General features: G+C 41.0%; 1 protein-coding gene across 11 annotated transcripts in view; it reads left to right on the top strand.

Moving 5' to 3' along the window:
• ATXN7L1 (ataxin 7 like 1) overlaps window positions 1-12,947 on the top strand; it is a 388,443-nt gene that overhangs the window by 112,272 nt on the left and 263,224 nt on the right. For all 11 annotated transcript variants that reach the window (XM_025291076.3, XM_025291075.3, XM_044947166.2 and 8 more), the window contains one exon: window positions 9,559-9,722. The gene's annotated coding sequence lies outside the window, so the exon portion shown is untranslated. The remainder of the gene's footprint in view (window positions 1-9,558; window positions 9,723-12,947) is intronic.

Here is a 12,947-nt window from a genome sequence, read left to right as displayed (position 1 = left end):
CTGTGTGTGTCATTGTAAAATCTCTCTTGGCCTCCATATTAAAAGGGTAGATGTGATGGCATTTAGGGACCAATTGGATAATTCAGGATGATCTTTCCAATTCAAGATGCTTAATCTAATCACTTTTGAACTGTGGTGTTGCAAAGAGTCGGACACGACTAAGCGACTAAACTGAACTGGATCTAATCACAGCTGCAAAGTAGGTTGACCATATATTACCATAGTTAGTATGTTCATGCGTTTCAGGGATTAGGATCTGATATCTTTGGGGGGGGCCATTCAACCTCCTGCAAATGTCATTAGTGACCCTGTGAAATGTCTTTGCAAAAATCGAGACAGATCGTATATGCAGGATTCCTCTTTCCCACTTCTCTGGTACTGCCTGCCACAGAGGAAAGCTCATTCCATGTTTCTTGAATGAATAAGTGCACAGAAAATGTGGTTCTGCTCTACAACTCTCCACCCCAGCACAGAAAATGTGGTTCTGCTCTACAACTCTCCACCCCAGCCCCCTATCACTGGCTTCCCCAGTTGACAGACTGTTGAGAAGCCAGAATGGGTTTGGAAAATGAGTAATCTCCTCCTAAGTGATCTCCATCTGACACACTGCTGATCTCCATTGGGAAGGATGTATAGTTACCAAATGGGTCACAAGACTAAAATTATTTACAAATGAGCCTTGCCCACTAGGAAGGGTTTGGGCTTTGCTCCTATTTGATCTTTCTCCCTCCCCAGCACTTGGAGGAGGGTTGTATTATAGACAAATTCATTCTTTGGCTTTTGTGATGCTGAATATGAATATGGAGAGTGGATGTATAGCTGAAGCACTTTGCTGTATAGCAGAAATGAACACAACATTGTAAATCGACCATACTTCAATTTAAAAAAAAAAGTATGGGGAGAGGGAGATCAAATGGCACTGACTAGGCAGAAGGAAAATTGGTTCATCTTCCCCTGATTGAGGGGGCCCCTGAATGTACTTCTTGCAGAGGTGTAGTACCTGGGGAAAGGGGTCAGTCAAATCCATAATCGGTCATTCCATAGTAAAAAGAAATAAAATTTAAAAAACTACTTACAAATCCCTGGTCTGGTCCCCTGAGTGGCATCATAAACCTGATTCCTTGGTCATAGAGCAAGTTTTCTATAGTTATTGCATGGATTCAGTTCAGTTCAGTTCAGTCGCTCAGTCGTGTCCGACTCTTTGCAACCCCATGAATCGCAGCACGCCAGGCCTCCCTGTCCATCACAAACTCCTGGAGTTCACTCAGACTCACGTCCATCGAGTCAGTGATGCCATCCAGCCATCTCATCCTCTGTCATCCCCTTCTCCTCCTGCCCCCAATCCCTCCCAGCATCAGGGTCTTTTCCAATGAGTCAACTCTTCGCATGAGGTGGCCAAAGTACTGGAGTTTCAGCTTTAGCATCATTCCTTCCAAAGAAATCCCAGGGCTGATCTCCTTCAGAATGGACTGGTTGGATCTCCTTGCAGTCCAAGGGACTCTCAAGAGTCTTCTCCAACACCACAGTTCTAAAGCATCAATTCTTTGGTGCTCAGCTTTCTTCACAGTCCAACTCTCACATCCATACATGACCACAGGAAAAAAACATAGCCTTGACTAAATGGACCTTTGTGGGCAAAGTAATGTCTCTGCTTTTGAATATGCTATCTAGGTTGGTCATAACTTTTCTTCCAAGAAGTAAGCGTCTTTTAATTTTATGGCTGCAGTCACCATCTGCAGTGATTTTGGAACCCCAAAAAATAAAGTCTGACACTGTTTCCACTGTTTCCCCATCTATTTCCCATGAAGTGATGAGACCAGATGCCATGATCTTCATTTTCTGACTGTTGAGCTTTAAGCCAGCTTTTTCACTCTCCACTTTCACTTTCATCAAGAGGCTTTTTAGTTCCTCTTCACTTTCTGCCATAAGGGTGGTGTCATCTGCATATCTGAGGTTATTGATATTTCTCCCGGCAATCTTGATTCCAGCTTGTGCTTCTTCCAGCCCAGCGTTTCTCATGATGTACTCTGCATAGAAGTTAAATAAGCAGGGTGACAATATACAGCCTTGACGTACTCCTTTTCCTATTTGGAACTGGTCTGTTGTTCCATGTCCAGTTCTAACTGTTGCTTCCTGACCTGCATGCATGGATTACTATTTACTAATTTCTTGACAAAACCAGAGAGTTAAAGACCTACTGGGGTGGGACCATGGTCCCCCTCCCCAGACTCCCACCATGATTGGGCTTCTCTTGAGAAGCCATCAGCTGGTGGGGTTTGATGCCCTGAGATGGCAGCTGGCCTGGGCCATGGAGGCCCCACTGCTGAGCAACAGGGGTAAAGCTCCAACAGCCGAGAACAAAGGGAGGTTGCCTTTCTCAGCATCAAGGTGGTGGTGATCATGGATCTTACACTCAACCCTCTCTGGTGCTCAAGACCTCCTCTCTCCCACCCTGCAGGAAAAGGGCCTTAGATGAAAGAGCGGTGGAGTTGAAGACACCCAAGAGAACTTCCATGAGGTCTGTGAGTGGGAGAGACCCTCTTCTCTCCCAAGAATAAACAATGAGAGGGCCAAACAGGCACAGAGAGGGCCAAGGAAAAAGCAAGATGCTCAGGCCTAACTTGAGAGATGAAGAAGGGGTCTTTGAAGTCACATGGGGTTCAACCCAGCACACCAGCATGGAAGCCTGGATACAAGGTCAGCCACAGTGGTCCTAGATAGAACTAGACTTCCCTGTAGCTATAGGGAATTCCCTATAGCTCAGATAGTAAAAAATCTGCCTGCAATGCAGGAGACCCGGGTTCAATCCCTGGGTAGGAGAAGATCCCCTGGAGAAGGAAATGGCAATCTATTCCAGTATTCTTGCCTGGAGAATTCCATGGACAGAGGAGCCTGGTGGTCTACAGTCCATGGGGTCGTAGAGAGTCAGACACGGCTAAGCAACTAACATATATGCACACAGAACTAGGAATGCATTTGCTTGGAGTGCCCTCCTTACCACAGAAGGGTAACTCTGCCATGAAGCCCAGGGACAGCATTCCATGGAAAGCTGCTTGCTTTGGGGGACCTATGACTGGCTGTGGCTTTCCCTTGGCTGTGTATTAGAACCTTGGGTTGGTGTCATAGTTCCTGAGAACACATACATGCAGTTATAAAGCATATTAATGAGACAGTGATTCACTAGGCAGAAATCTAAACAAACTAGTCCCTTCTAACTCCCATTACAACTTTTCATGAAGGGAGGCATACATGCTTTATGGTTGAGGAGAAGAATGCATATCACCAGTTCTTACTTGCAGTGACTTATCTGTGAATTTGTAAAGTGATTAAACCCCTTCTTGGAGATACACTGAACCATAGAAACAAAAAGTATGTCTCATCTATCTACAACATCTGCCCTGTAAAGTTTGAAACAGGAGCTCAAGGGGTTTGAAAGCATCAGAAAAAATACGAAAATTTCTCAGGTTAATATTGAGATTAAAATTTCTCAGGTTAATAGTCCTTTAAAAAAGTACATAAAAATATAAAGGGAAAGACTGGGGAACTTTCTTGGTGGTCCAGTGGCTCAGACTGCATGCTTCCAATGCCGGGGGCCTAGGTTTGATTCCTGGTCAGGGAACTATATCCCACATGCCATAACTAAGAGTTTGCATGCTGCCACTAAAGATCTTGAAAAATAAAAAAAAAAATTTTTTTTTAAAAAGGGAAAGACTGATGGGAAGTACACATCTGAATCTACACATATCCATGCACAGATAAAAATCTACCATATATAAAGTTAAAAGACAAATAGTAAGAAAAAAATCTTGCAACTAACTTCTAACACAAAAGGTTACTTTTTTAAAATACAAAGAACTTTCACACTTCAATAAGATAAATGTAAACACTCTAACAGAAAAATGAGCAATTTCTAGAGTCCAGGAACCACAACTACTGAGCCCCGAGTGCTGCAGCTACTGAAGCCCACGCACCCTGGAGCCCGTGCTCTGCAACAAGAGAAGCCACTACAGTAAAAGCCTGCACTCGGCTATGGAGAGTAGCTTCCACTCACTGCAGCTAGAGAAAGGCTGTGGGCAGTAATGAAGACCCAGAGCAGCCAAAATAAATAAATAAAAATTAATTTTAAAAAAGAAAAATGAGCAATTTATTTACAAAGAAGTACCCAGAGATATAACTCAAATAACCAAGAGATTAAGTTCTTTCCTGTCTGAATGGAATAATGAAAAAGAGTAACAAATATTGCATAGATGAGGCCATGAGTGGGAATTCTTACTCATGCTGGCCAAATTTTTTATTTGACAATTAAAAATTTTAAGTGCATATCCCTTTTTACTTATCAATTTCACTTATAAGAAAGTTTTCTAAATAATCATGAACATGTAGAAAGAGTTAGTGGCAGAAAACATTCATTACAATATTGTTAATAAAAAAGAAACAACCTAAATGTCTTCGAATTGAGGATTTAAAAAATGTTTTTATTTACTTTAAAATTTATTAAAGTATAATTGATTTACAATGTTATGATATTTTCTGGTGTATAGCAAAGTGATTCAAATATATATATTTATATACTTTTTCAGATTCTTTTCCTTATAGGTTATTACAAGATATTGAATATTGTTCCCCATGATATACAGTAGGACCTTATTGTTTATCCAGTCTATATATTAGTTTGCATCTGCTAATCCCAAACTCCCAGTCTGTTCTCCCTTCCCCTCCACCCCCGGCAACCACGAGTCTGTTCTCTTTGTCTGTGAGTCTGTTTCTGTTTCAAAGATAAGTTCATTTGTGTAATAGTTTAGATTCTACATATAAGTGATATCATATGTATTGGTCTTTGTCTGACTGACTTCAGTTAGTGTGATCATCTCCAGGTTCATCCATGTTGCTGCAAATAGCATTATTTCATTCTTTTTTATGGCTGAGTAATATTTCATTGTGAGCTTCCCAGGTGGCTCAGTGGTAAAGAATCTGCCTGCCAAGCAGGAGACATGGGTTCAAGCCCTGGGCTGGGAAGATCCCCTGGAGAAGGAAATTGCAACCCTCTCCAGTATTCTTGCTTGAGAAATCCATGGACAGAGGATCCTGGAAGGATACAGTCCAGAGGATTGCAAGAGTTGGGCATGACTTAGCAAGATGGACATTTATGTTGGTACCATGTCTCGGTTATTGTAAACAGTGCTTCTATGAACACTGGGGTACACGTATCTTTTCAAATGAAAGAGTTTTGTGCAGATGTATGCCCAGGAGTGGGATAGCTAGATCATATGGTAGCTCTTTCTTCAGGAACCTCCATACTGTTTTCCATAGTGGCTGCACCAATTTACATTCCCACCAATAGTGTAGGAGGGTTCCCTTTTCTCTATACCTTCTCCAGCACTTATTGTTTGTGGACTTTATATAATGATGATGGCCACTCGTGTGAGGTGGTACCTCATTGTATTTTGATTTGCATTTCTCTAATAATTAGCAATGGTGAGTATCTTTTTATATGTCTATTGACCATCTGTATGTTTTCTTTGGAGAAATGTCTATTTGGGTCTTCTGCCCATTTTGAGAATTTAAATACATTATAGTTTAAGAACAACTTTTCATTAGAATGGGGCTTCCCTGGTGACTCAGGTGGTAAAGAATCCGCCTGCAATGCAGGAGGCCTCAGTTCGATCCCTGGGTTGGGAAGATCCCCTGGAGAAGGGAATGGCTACCCACTCCAGTATTCTGGCCTGGAAAATTCCATGGACTGCATAGTCCATGGGGGTCACAAAGAGTTGGACATGACTGAGTGACTTTCACTTTCATTAGAATATTCTGCTGTCTTTAAAAGTGATTATTTTAAAGTGTCCTTTTATTTTAAAATGTCAGTACACCTACATCTATCTATATTGTTTATATTATTATATAGTTCTAAATATATCATTTTATATAATAGCATATATATATATATTTGGAATGCTATTCCAAGTAAAGTGGCTTGGTTTGGAGATTGGGGAGCTAAAAATATATAAATATATGTCAAGTCAATAGATACAGTTATGCATCTATATCAAAATATTAACATTTATTTCTAGATTTATGATAATTTATCTTATTCATGTTGTTTTCTTCTGAATTTTTTGCAAAGATTGCCTTATAAGTGAGGGAAAAAATTTCAAAAAGACAGACTGCACATGTGGACAAATATCTTTAAGCTGGAAGCATCCTTTTGAGCCATTGAGGATTCACAGAATAAGCAAAAAAAAGTCCAAAGTAGCTCATTTAGAATTAGGGTAGCCATACAATTCATTACCCAAACCAGGACACTTCTGAGACTAAAAGGGGGAGTCTATTAATAATTTTGCATAATTTGGAACTCCTTAGGCAAGCTCAGACTTTTGGTCAGGCTGCTTAGACTGGAAGGTCTGTGGAATTTGTCTTTGAAGATGACTCAGTATTGAAGTGTTAAAGATAAACCACTAACACAGGGACTGCCCTTTTATCAGTACAATTGGGTACAATTGCTAAACATGCTGGCCAGATGGCTAGTGAAGTGAAAGTCGCTCAGATGGCCAGAGAATCTTGAAAAGTTCAAGAGTCTCACCTAGTTAGCTCATTTGGATCAATAGAGCCCTAATTTTAGAAATTTGTTCTTGATTAAATAGTGTTTCTCAAAGAAATATGCCACTTGACTAAGAACACACAGTATTATTACCCACATTCTCTCATATTGTGTGGATTTTAATCTTGGAATTTGACTTGGTGTAACAGTTTTAAATCCTTCCTGATTCCAAATCCACTCTCGTCTTTGCCTGTTTTCTACTAAGCTCTGTTTTAAGGAACTATTATCTGTGGCCTGAGGCACGTACTTAAGACCCTATCCATCACTCTTTTCCCTTCTGGCTATTTCTATCTCCCAGTCTTTCAGGGCCCAGCTCAAATTCCTCCTCTCTCCTAAGCTCTCTCTACCACCACAGTAACCTGTCCTTTAAGGCACCTAGGCATATCTGCACATCAGGTCAGCACCTTCTCATAGGCTATTCTGTTCTTCAGTTACTAACTGAACCTACATTGCCCTCAAACCAGACTGTAAGCTCCTCGTGGGCACAATTACTCACATTCTGTGCCACCTGGCATGTGGCCAGACAAAGTCAGTAGGTCAGCCTTTCTTACTCCAATCATAAAATGAGGGTTGTAATTCCTTTATGTACTCCACCTCCCACCCCAACTTGGGTGGTTGCTAGACATTACAAGAGATGATTAGTTTGATTAGCCAAAGTCTCTAAATGCCAGGGTGTTGGCATAGGTAGAAAAATTGCCTCACTTGTCAAGTGAGGCAACTAGTGAGATCTTTCTTCCCTTAAAGCATCATGAAATGACACAAAGGTAGACTGGGGCAGTTCTGTCCTAGAGAAGTGTCTGCACGTTAAAGATGGTTCTGTAGGTACAAAGAATGAAAGTTTGAACAGGCTCTGATAACACCTGCAATACTATCAATTCCCATCTTACAATATTTTACTTGTATTTAATTCTCCCTGTACAGGGCCAACATAGAGCTCATCAGTTGATCAATGCTCCAACATCTGCCCTGGCCTCTTAAAAGTCCAGCACCTGCCATTACTTGGCATCGATCACAAATGAGGCAACACACGTTGCTAATCAATCATGGGTCAATCCATAATTGAAACGATATTCTTTGCACTCCTGCTGCCAAATTTATTAAACTGATATACATGTCAATGTCTCTTCCTCCAGCCTTTAGATGACTTAATCTACACCTGAAATGTGAACAACCAAATTTAGATACCAAGATCAGTTTATTTATTCCAACATCACTTTACTTATTCCAACACTCAAGTCACTACATTTTTCATATGTGAGAGTCTTCTTGGGAAGTCTGCCAACTCAAATGAATTCACTGTAACCTGCCTCACTCTATAATAGTTTATAATTACACAACTGTGGTCAGTGAGGGAAGGTGACCTCTGTTCAAGCAAAATGGAAAACTCCCAGTTGAACTGTTAACACAGATAAAGAGGGACCAACAACGCCTTTCCTTCTGCTATTCATCTGGCATCTTAGTGAGCATTAGGAAAAGATACACTTTCTCCAAGAAAATTTTCTTTCCATCTGTTACAAAATAATCTTTGTATTTCTGATTTTGTTCGAAGGCACTTTAGTGCCATTCGCCAAGAAGACTGTCACGATAAATCAATGATGTCTGTGATGTGAATGCTGGTCCCTTAAAAGTGGTGCAACCTGGGCTTCCCTGGTGGCTCAGTGGTAATGAGTCTGCCTATGAATCAAGGAGACACAGGTTCGATCCCTGCTCTGGGAAGGTCCCACACGCTGCCAGGCAGCTGAGCCTGTGAGTCACAGCTACTGAACCTGAGCTCTAGAGCTCAGCAACTGCAACTACTGAGCCCAGGTGCTGCCACTACTGAAGCACGCACACCTAGAGCCTGGGCTCCCCAACCAAAGAAGCCACCACAGTGAGAAGTCGCACACAACTAGAGAGTAACCCCCACTTGCCACAACTAGAGAAAAACCCACACAGCAATGAGGACCCCACACAGCTAAAAATCAATCAATCAATCAATGATTTTTTTTTTTAAGTGGCCCAACTGTACAGTGTACAACCTATGCAGTAGCCCTGGCCAGGGGTTGACAACTTCAGTGAGAAGGAGTTGTGCTTTATTTTACTTCCCCTCTGCACCTCAATTTCATCATCTGTAAATTGGGAATAATAAGAGCTACCCAGCATGGGTGTCAGTGCCGATCAGCCTTCCCATTAGAACAGGGAAGCAATGATCTGTAAAGGATTCAGAAAATAAGAAAGAGATGATCACATTACTCGATTATTGCCTGAAAACTGTATCCCAAGGTAGAATGCTTACATTTTCTTTTATTCTACTAACATAATCCATCCAGTAACAAAACTTGGCTTTCATATATTGAAAGTGAAAAGACTTGAGTTTTTGGGTTTTTCTGGTAGCAATGATGGATATAATACCCTGACCCTTGCTAGGTATCTGTGTGATGAAAAAAGCCCACAATGAAAAAGAGTTGACGAGGGCTGGGTGTTCATTCTCTGGAAACACAAAAGAAAAAAAGGAAAACTGGAAATCGATGGTCCTGTATCAGTGTTTCTGGACCCCCTCACTATCATCTGGGGCTGGATAAATCTTCATTGTTGGGGAGATGTCTGTGCATCTTATGGTAGGATGTTTACCAGCACCCCTGGCCTGTGTCTATGAGAGGCCCCTCCCTGTCACAACAACCAAAAACGTCTCCACACATCGCCAAATGTCCTTGGGGTGAGGCAGGGCAGGAAAGGCAGAGGCAGCAAAATTGTCCCTCGTTGAGAAATACTGGCCTACTTGGAAATTTAAATTTATAGCCTTAGAATCATTCTTGAGAAGTAGTCATCTATGTGCAAGCTGGCCTCCAAACAACGGGGACTTTGTTTGAGCAAACCTGGGCTTAGCTCTGAGTTCTGCAATGATTGTTTTATGACCTTAAAGACGCTAGGCTTCTGTTTCCTGTCATATAAATATAATCCAAACTTTGGCCTCTCATTTTCAGGATTTTCTCCTTTGGAGGGCCAGGCTGGAGGTGTTATGGATTGCTGGGTGTTGACCTGAGACATCACAGCCCAGGCATCTCCTCTTGAATAACAGCGTTGTTACCACACAGAGCTGGCATAAAGTGAAGCTAGCAACTTGCAGCCTTGCTACTGTGGCTCCCATGTAAGTATAAGCCCATTACCTCATTTCCCACAACACAGTTACCTAAGACCAGGCCATTTAAAACCTTGAGGAAAGCAAGAGAATGACAGCACATGATACCTTACAAACGGAAGGATACTGGTTGAAGGAGTCCAGAGTCACGCCTAGGTCATCCCAGACAGGTTCTTCTACTGGTTGCTACCTGGTCTGCTCCCAGCCTCTGAAAGGCTCTCCTCCACCTCATTCCTACCACCCGGGGGACCTCCAGAGGACTGCCATCTGGGAAGCACAGGGGTCCAGTGCTTGTCTCAGGCCTGCTCCCTCCCTCTTCTCCAGTCCTCACTTCCCCGGGGCTTTTTCTTCCTCTCCCAGGAAGACTGTCAGATGGGAATATCCACATAGAGGCTCACCCACTACTCAGAGAGGCTGGCCTTTTCAGAATACTTGAAAGACCATCTCTCAACTTTGTTTCCCTAAGTCTGAGATACGTGGTTTGGAAAATCTCCTTGGGGGATGCTTTCACCAGAAGTCCAAACTGGCTGTTGCCACTGGTTCCCTGTGAGTAGGAAGTGAGGCCAGGTTTCCAGTGATTTTCTTGATCTGGCCCAGTCTCCATCATGAGATGTGGTACGACGAATGCTGAAGTCCTAATCCCAAAGGTGACAGTGTTAGGAGATGGGCCTTTGGGAAGTGACTAGGTCATGAAGGCTCTGCCTTCATAACTGGGATTAATGTCCTTATAAGAGAGACCCTAGAGAGCTAGCACACCCCTTCTGCCAGGTGGGTACATGGTGAAAAGTTGCCGTCTATGAAGCAGGAAGCCTTCGTTGAATATCAAATCTGCCTGCACCGACCCTGAACCTCCAGCCTCCAGAACTGTGAGAAATAAATTTCTGTTGTTTTTAAGCCACTTAGTCTGTGATATCTTGTTACAACTCATATGGACTAAGACAGAGTACCCTAAATACATTATGGCAAAGAAACATTTTTTTCTCCTCTCTCTCTCCTCTAAGTCGCTTCAGTTGTGTCCGACTCTGCGCAACCCCATAGACGGCAGCCCACCAGGCTTCCCTGTCCCTGGGATTCTCCAGGCAAGAAAACTGGAGTGGGTTGCCATTTCCTAAAAGACAGGAAAACATATTATGAAACGTGTGTGTGTGTGCTCAGTCGATCAGTCCTGTCTGACTCTTTGCAACCTCATGGACTGCAGCCCTCCCCTAGGAAGACTGACAGACTCCTCTGTCCATGGGATTATCCCAGCGAAAATATTGGAGTGGGTTGCCATTTCCTCCTCCAAGGGATCGAACCCGCATTTCCTGCGGCTCCTGCATTGGCAGATGGATTCTTTACCAATGAACCACCTGGGAAGCCCATATGTTATGAAACAAGAGTAATTAAAAAATGAATTGGTCAAAAAAACGGGCAGAAGACCTAAACAGACATTTCTTCAAAGAAGACATACAGATAGCCAACAGGCACATGAATAGATGCTCAACACTGCTAATTATTACAGAAAAGGGAATTAAAACTACATCCAGCTACCACTTCACATCAGTCAGAATGACCATCATCAAAAATTCTACAAATAATAAATGCTGGAGAGGGTGTGGAGAAAAGGGAACTTCCTACACTATTGGTAGAAATGTAAATTGGTGCAGCCACTATGGAAAACAATATGGAGGTTCCTTAAAAGACTAAAAAGAGAATTACCACATGATCTTGCAATCCCACTCCTGGGTATATATCTAGAAAAGCTGAAAACTCTAATTTGAAAAGATTCATGTAACTCAATGTTCATAACAGTACTATTTACAATAGCCAAGACACGGAAGTAACCTAATGTCATCAACAGATGAATGGATAAAAAAAGAGGTGGTATATATACATGATGGAATACTATTCAGCCATAAAAGAGAATGAAATAATGCCATTTGAAGAAACATGGATGGACCTAGAGATCATCATTCTTAAGTGAAGTAAGAGGAAGACAAATATCATATCATTTATATGTGGAATCTAAAAAATGATACAAACGAACTTATTTACAAAACAGACTCACAGACATAGAAAACAAATTTATGGTTACCAGTGGGGAGAGGGATAAATAGGATTTGGGGATTAACAAACTACTATATATAAAACAGATAAGCAACAGGGACCTACCATATAGCACAAGGAATTATATTCAATATCTTGTGCGTACTAAGTCACTTCAGCCATGTCCGACTCTTTGTGACTCTATGGACTGCAACCCACAAGGCTCCTCTGTCCATGGGATTCTCCAAGCAGGAATACTGGAGTGGGTTGCCATGCCCTTCTCCAGGGATATTCAATATCTTGTAGGAAAGGAATCTGAAAAAGAAAATCTGTATTTATATGTATATATATATATCTGAATCACTTTGCTATACACCTGAAACTAACATAACATTCAAAAATCAACTATATTTCAATGGAAAAAAAAAGAGGAATTGGTGCTGGAAAAGATAGTTTAAGCAGTGGAACAGAAAAGAACTCAAAAACTTACCCATATATTTGGGAAGTGAGTATGTGATGGATTCACTACAGCAAAGATAAACAATTCAATATATGCCTGAGAAAATTGGTAACTGTTAGGAAAAATATAAAAAATTAATTTTTTATTTTACATCATTAACCAAAAATGTATAAGACCTAAGTGTAAAAAACAAACAAACAAACAAACAAAAAACCTTATTAGGCATTAAAAAATACACAAAAACCTTGAGGAGGAGAAGCTCTTCTTAAGAAAGACACAAAAAAGTAAAAGGCCTCATGGACAAGTCTGATACATCTGACTACATTCAAATGAAAAAAAACAAGTGTACTGGAAAAGAAGATATAAATAAGATTAAGAAAAGCAAAGCAACAAGCTGGAAAATTACATTATTTTTAAACAGACAAAAGACTTAAATCTAGAATGTATAGAGAATTCTTACAAATCAATAGAAAGATCTAAGAAAACACCAATAGCAAATCATTAAAAGACAGAGCAATTTACAGAGTGAAAATACAATGGACCTAAGAATAAATAGCCAAACATACTAGATGAGGGAAACATACTAAATGAGCGAAACACAAATTAAATATGCTATTTTTTACCATAATATTGGCAAAAATTAAAATGTTTGAAAATGTAGATTGTTAATTAGGGCATGAGGAAATAGGTACAGTCAGCTAATTCAGAAGACAGTTTGGCAGAACTATTAAAATTCAAAATGTACATGC

This window comes from Bubalus bubalis, chromosome 8 (genome assembly GCF_019923935.1).
Source record: "Bubalus bubalis isolate 160015118507 breed Murrah chromosome 8, NDDB_SH_1, whole genome shotgun sequence".
NCBI classification, from domain to species: Eukaryota; Metazoa; Chordata; class Mammalia; order Artiodactyla; family Bovidae; genus Bubalus; species Bubalus bubalis.
Note: the sequence above shows the minus strand (reverse complement) of the source record. Positions and strands in the feature narration are given on the sequence as shown.